Source organism: Durotheca rogersii, assembly GCF_024521655.1.
Source record: "Durotheca rogersii strain YMJ 92031201 chromosome Unknown GGS23scaffold_5, whole genome shotgun sequence".
Taxonomy (NCBI): Eukaryota; Fungi; Ascomycota; class Sordariomycetes; order Xylariales; family Xylariaceae; genus Durotheca; species Durotheca rogersii.
In genome coordinates this window covers 2685787-2691786 of record NW_026251236.1, presented here as the reverse complement: position 1 = coordinate 2691786, position 6000 = coordinate 2685787, and positions in this window count along the sequence as shown.

The following is a 6000-nucleotide window of genomic DNA, read 5'->3' as shown; positions in this document are numbered from 1 at the left end:
TTAGCTCCTTAAGAACCTCTTTATCGACGAAGGTAACGTCGATATAATCGTACCTAACGCCTTAGTATAACGTACCTAAGCCTTAGTTACTCGCGCCTCTAAAGGTATCGTATCCCGAGTTATTAAGGTTTCTACCGACGAATCTTTTAAGGAAGAATCCTCCGAGAAAGACTTTCCTTCCTTATACGAAGAAGTAATCGAAAAAGACGACCGTCCGGCTATATTAATTACTCGTAAAATTCCTTCGCGTAAAATCCGAGCCTAAACTTACGTATATTAAGTTACGTTTTTTAATAATATCGCCGTTACTTACGTAACTTAAGCGACCGTTATTATTATTACTTCGATTTATAGTAATATCGTAAGACGAAAACGAGGATAGGAACGAAGCCGTAGCGCTTTTTCGGCTCCCGGAGCTACTACCGCTTTCGTTACTTCCTTTAGCCCGGCCGTTCCGGCGGTCCCGTTTAATATCCCCGTCGTACCGGCCGCTTTAGCTTTTATTACCGTTACTTTAAGAATTACCTCGGTTATTCGTAATCGAAAATACGGAACTCGTTATATAATTTCTTACTTAAGTTACGTACGTAATACGGCTTAGAATAAGTTTATTAAAAAGTACTTCGATTTTTTCTAAAGTATTAGCCGTTATTACCGCTACTTATCCGGTTACGCTTACGTATTTCTATAGGTCCTCTTATCCTCGTACGTCGAGATCTAGAGCTAATATTACATAAGGCTAACGCTTTAATTCTACCGATTATTTATTTTATCGTCGTTCGTATCGAATCCTCGGTTAATATATAAGCTTTATTTTACGTTAATTAATATTCGTTAACGTTAATTATAAGTCCTTAAGTTTATTACGATAATAAAAGAGCTCCTTACGCTTTATTAAAACGGAGAATAAATATCCGCGGTACCTAAAACCGTAAAGTTACGACGAAGCGTAATTAATTCCGGTTAATTTACCTAGCTAAGCGTAAGCCTTTCCGTTACCGGCTTATCGATTACCGTAGCCGTACCCGCCCCTAGCTTTATACCTATTAGTTCTTTTATTATTCTAGCTAGCGTAAGTAGCGTTTCCGCCGGCTTATCGACCGTAATACTTAACGTAGCCTCGCTTATTATCGTTCTTAAGTAAGAGTTAAATATAAAGATAAAAGACGTTAAAGGAAGGAAAGGAAAAGAAGAAACTTCCGAAGACGAAGAGTAATCTCTTAAGGAAGTAATATTTAAGATCGCTCGCGCTTACGCGCTTATTTCTTTCGAATAATACCTATACGAAGTATTATACCGATAAACCGACCGCTTATACGAAGAAATTATCGAATATTAAAACGAATCCGTTAATGCTTATATCTTTCGTTAATCCGACCGCGCTTATTATTTCCGTAGTTAAGTTCTTTATCTTAAAGTAACCTTCCTATGTTAGGATTTAAAAATAATATAAGTTCGGTATTTAACGATAAGAAGAGCTATTTCTATATAGCGGTAATACTTTATACCTATATATTAACTAATTAAAAAAAGAATTTACGTACCGTTAATACTTACGGCAACTCTTTAAGTATTATTATAACTATTTCTCCGCGAGCGTTCTATAGGTTAAGTAATATTTTAAAATACTTAAACGACTAACGTAATAAAGCTTTCGTAAGTCCGTTTATTAATATTTAATTAATAAAAAGGTAAATTACTTCGAAGGTACCTTTTTAATACTCCTAGCGTAGCTATATATTCTATATATCTATATAACGTAACCTAATATTAATCCTTTCTTTCTTCCCTATTATTAGTCTTATCGTTTACTAGTTATCGCTATATACCTTCTAAGGTTCTCCTAAGTCTAGGGTAATATCCTTAAAGAAACGTTTAAGAGCTATCGTTTCTTTAGCTATATGCTTTAGTACGAGTAATTTAGTTTTAATCGTCGATATCGATATTATATCCTAGCGAGCGGCTCTTTATATAATCGTACCTTTAAATAGGAATATTACGTATCCCTAAAACGACTTTCTTAACTTAGAATCGTTTATAAACGAAGCGTTACTATTAATTAAAAGTATTTAAGCGTTATTATTCTTATTCTTATACCTTATGCTAAGGAAGCGAGTAGTATATAGGTATTTAATCGTTTAATTAATCGCTTTAAAGTATTAAGGTCCTAGATTAATTAGGAAATAGGATAATTAAAACGTTACGAAAGCGACGTTTAGGCGTATTATAATTACGCTATAGAGTAATAACCCTACTTTCTCCTGGTATTTCTTAACTTATTATTTCGAAGTAACGCTTATATACTTTACTAGCTCGGTAATTAGTAGTAGTATTATCGGAAACTAATTATTATCCGCTAGTTTAAAGCGTTTAGTAATTTTTTTAATATAAGCGTCGTATATTAAGGTTATAGTTCGTACTTTACGATTACGTATTACCTTAATTCCTAAATATTACTTTACCGGTTTAAGCTCTTTCGTTTTATAGGTATCCTTTAACCCCTAAGCTACCTTTTATGCCATCGCCTTCAAGCTTTTATAGTTTATAACTAATATATCGTTTACGTATATTAATACGAAGACTTCTTATGCTTTTATATAGAATAAGTACGGCTCTTTTAGAGAGCTTTAGAGTCCTAGGCGGTTAAGGGTACTCTCGATCTCCTTAAACTAAAGTAGGAGTAAATCTCTAAACCCGTATACTACTCTTATAGCGAGGGCGCATTTTCCTTCTTCCTTAAACCCATTTAATAACTTTATAGGTATAAGGTCGCTTTTCGGTTTTACCGCGTTAAGGAACGCGTTTTTAATGTCATATTAATTAACTTCGAGGTCGAATTAAGTTACGATAGCTATTATTATACGGAACGATTTTATTACTAACGTAGCTACGTAAGTATTCTCGAGTAACTCTTTAGGCTATAAATCTCCTCGCGTTATTAAGCGCGACTTATAGGTAGTAAGGAAATTATCTTCGTCGAATTTATAATCGAAGACTTATATTAATAAAATTAGCTTTATTCTTACCCGTTCGCGATTAATAACGCGCTATACTTTAATACGTAAGAAGGCTTTAATCTTAGATCTAGCGTTTTCTTTAAATCGCTTTCCTAATGAATACTTATTTAGGTCCTTTTATATCTTTAGCGGTTTAAGTAAATCGTCGCGGTAAATTCTTATCTTATTAAGCGATACGTTTAATCGCTCGGCCTTCGTTTAATTAACGGCTATTACGAAAACTAAGTATAGCGTAATATACTTATCGTAGCTCTTTACTTACTACCATTTTAATTAATTAAGTTAAAAGGTTATTACGAAGTCGAACTAGCGATCTCTTAGGAAGTTACTCCTAGCCGTTAGGTTATCTAATGTTACGTAGACTTTAATACTTAAGCTATTTATTACTTTATTCCTTTCCGGGCTTTCTCCTTTCTTCCTTTTATTATAACGAATAATAAGAGGATAGACCTTTCTTTTACGCTACTTACGCTAAGTAATTTACGGGAATAGGCTATATTATTCCTCTTTTTCGGAGGAAGTACGCGTTTCTTTAGTTAATTACTCTAGAGGCTATTCCCGAGTATTTATTCCGTCGGCGAAGTATATTCGCCGCTCCGGACTTTCGGTACTTTTATTAGTAGCCGTATCTAACTCTGGTTACTTTATATTCCTTATCGGGATATTCCTACTTTCCGTAGCTTCCGCGGGTACGATTAGAGTAAGTCTTAAACTCGGGAGCCCGTAGGATATATTCGCTTCTTTATTTAATTTTTCCTAGGTTCCTACTTCGAGTTACTCTTATATCTCTTATTCGATTAATTCGAATAATTTTATTACCTCTTACGGTTATTCGTCTTTAAACCTAGCCGTTTCGTATTTTAAATTATCGGAATCTATCTTTAGTTTTTCTTTTTCTAGAGGCTATCCTACCCCCGAGCTAGGACCGGCGGACTAAGTCGTATCTAAATCCTAGTTACCCGAGGTAGGCTCGCTACCCCCGAGGGGAGTTAGCTCGCTACTTAACTCTCGATTAAATAATACGAGCGAATCCTATAGGTCTAATACTTCGATAATTAATTAAGTAACGTTATTACTTATACGTATCGAGAGATTTATTCGATTAATCTTTTCCCGTTCGAATTACTAAGCTTTTAGTTTATTTATTTAGCTATAAAACGTTTCTTCGTTAAAGACTATATCCTTAATTAGGATTACTTTACTTAGCTTAGGAACTTAAATTCGGTATAAATTATTAGCATAATATCTTATTAAATACCCGATATAAGCTCGTAGGTTTACTTTAAACCCTCTCCTATTAAGATCTTAGGTACGTTTTCTTATTAAGGGATACGCGCGATACTTATATATATAAATACCGTTTTAGTCCGGTCGTAAGTCGCTCGTTAGCTCCCTTATTACCTCTAGAATATATTATCTAAAGTACTACTTAAACTAAGTATTTAAGAGCTCGTAAGGTATACGAAGATTATAAGCTTAGCTAGGGTTAATATTAATTAAATATACCGCGGCTTTAACGATTTCCGGCTATAGTTTCTTTAGTAACCCTACTTTAATCCTTATCTTAATCGATTTAACGATAATAATTTATCTAGCTTTTTTACTCTTACCGGTTAGCTCCTTAGTATTAACCGGCGGAAGTTCGAGATTAATACCTTCTTTTACTACCTAGATCTTATATCTAAATATATTTTTAATGCTTATTACTAAGCGTTCGTTATCGTAGCGTATCTTATATATTAAGAATCGGAATTACTTCCGAACTTATCTTTTAAAGAGTTAAAGAGTTCTTATTATTAGTAGGCCTTACTTACTCTCTAGGGTTTTAACCTATAACATTCCGTTAAATTTATCCCTAATTACGATAAGCTATTTAAACCCGTCGTAACCTTCCGGGTAGTTAAATAAATCTTAATATATCTTTTAAAAAGAACGTAGCGAGCGATATATTAATAAACGGCGCGAGATTACTTTCTTACCTATCGCTTAATTATAATACTCGTACTTAATTATAAATATTCCGTTAATCTTAACGTTCTAGGCGTTTTTAACGAGGGCTTTAAGCGCTTTAAAACTAAGATGCCTTACTCGTTAGTACTAGAATACCTCGGAATCTTCTCTCGGTTTAATAATATCTCTCGATCTTTTCTACCGGACGTTTCTCTCCGGGAAATAGGATATTATTACGATCGACGTTACGTTACGTAGAATATTCGATAATATTATAAATAATATTACGGGTAGGACTTACGAATAAGAAAAGAACTACTTAAATTCGAAAAAGATTAGGTTAAAGCGTCGCTCTAGCTTCCTTATTATAATGCTTTTCTTAAGGGTTTTATTCCTTAAAGTATAATTTAAATCGTAAAACTAAATACCTATACTACGAAGTTTCGCTTTAAAGATAATATTAACGTAGAAATCTTTAATAAATACGACGTTTTTAAGCTTTAGATTAAAAGTAGGCTTATTAGATTAATTTAAGATATACTTCTCGATAATCTTACGACCCGTACTAGTAATAGGAAAGCTTATAATACTAGCTTCGACCGTTTATCCGTCTCTAGTAGGAACGAACGACCCCTTTATTAAAAGATTACGATTATTAACTAGGTAAATTACTCTATAGTTATCGAAAACGGTACTTTCCGATAATAAGTATCGGACTAGGTCTATAATAAAGTAGATCCTAATTTAAGTAAATAGGTATATAATACGTAAGTCGATTATTATTACGTTAATATTAATTAGCTAAGTAATAGCGTTATTTCCTCCTCCGTTCCCGAAGGGATTATTAGGTACATTATTTATAGGAACGTCCTACCCCTAGCGGTTAATTTAGTTTCGGAACTTAGCGTATTTAAATAAGTCGTATTTAGCTTTGATTTTTCGTATTATATTAACCGGAATCGGCTTTAGGTTACGTACGGTTTAATTAATAACGGACTTCTATAGGATCCCATAAGAACGAGCTACCTATATA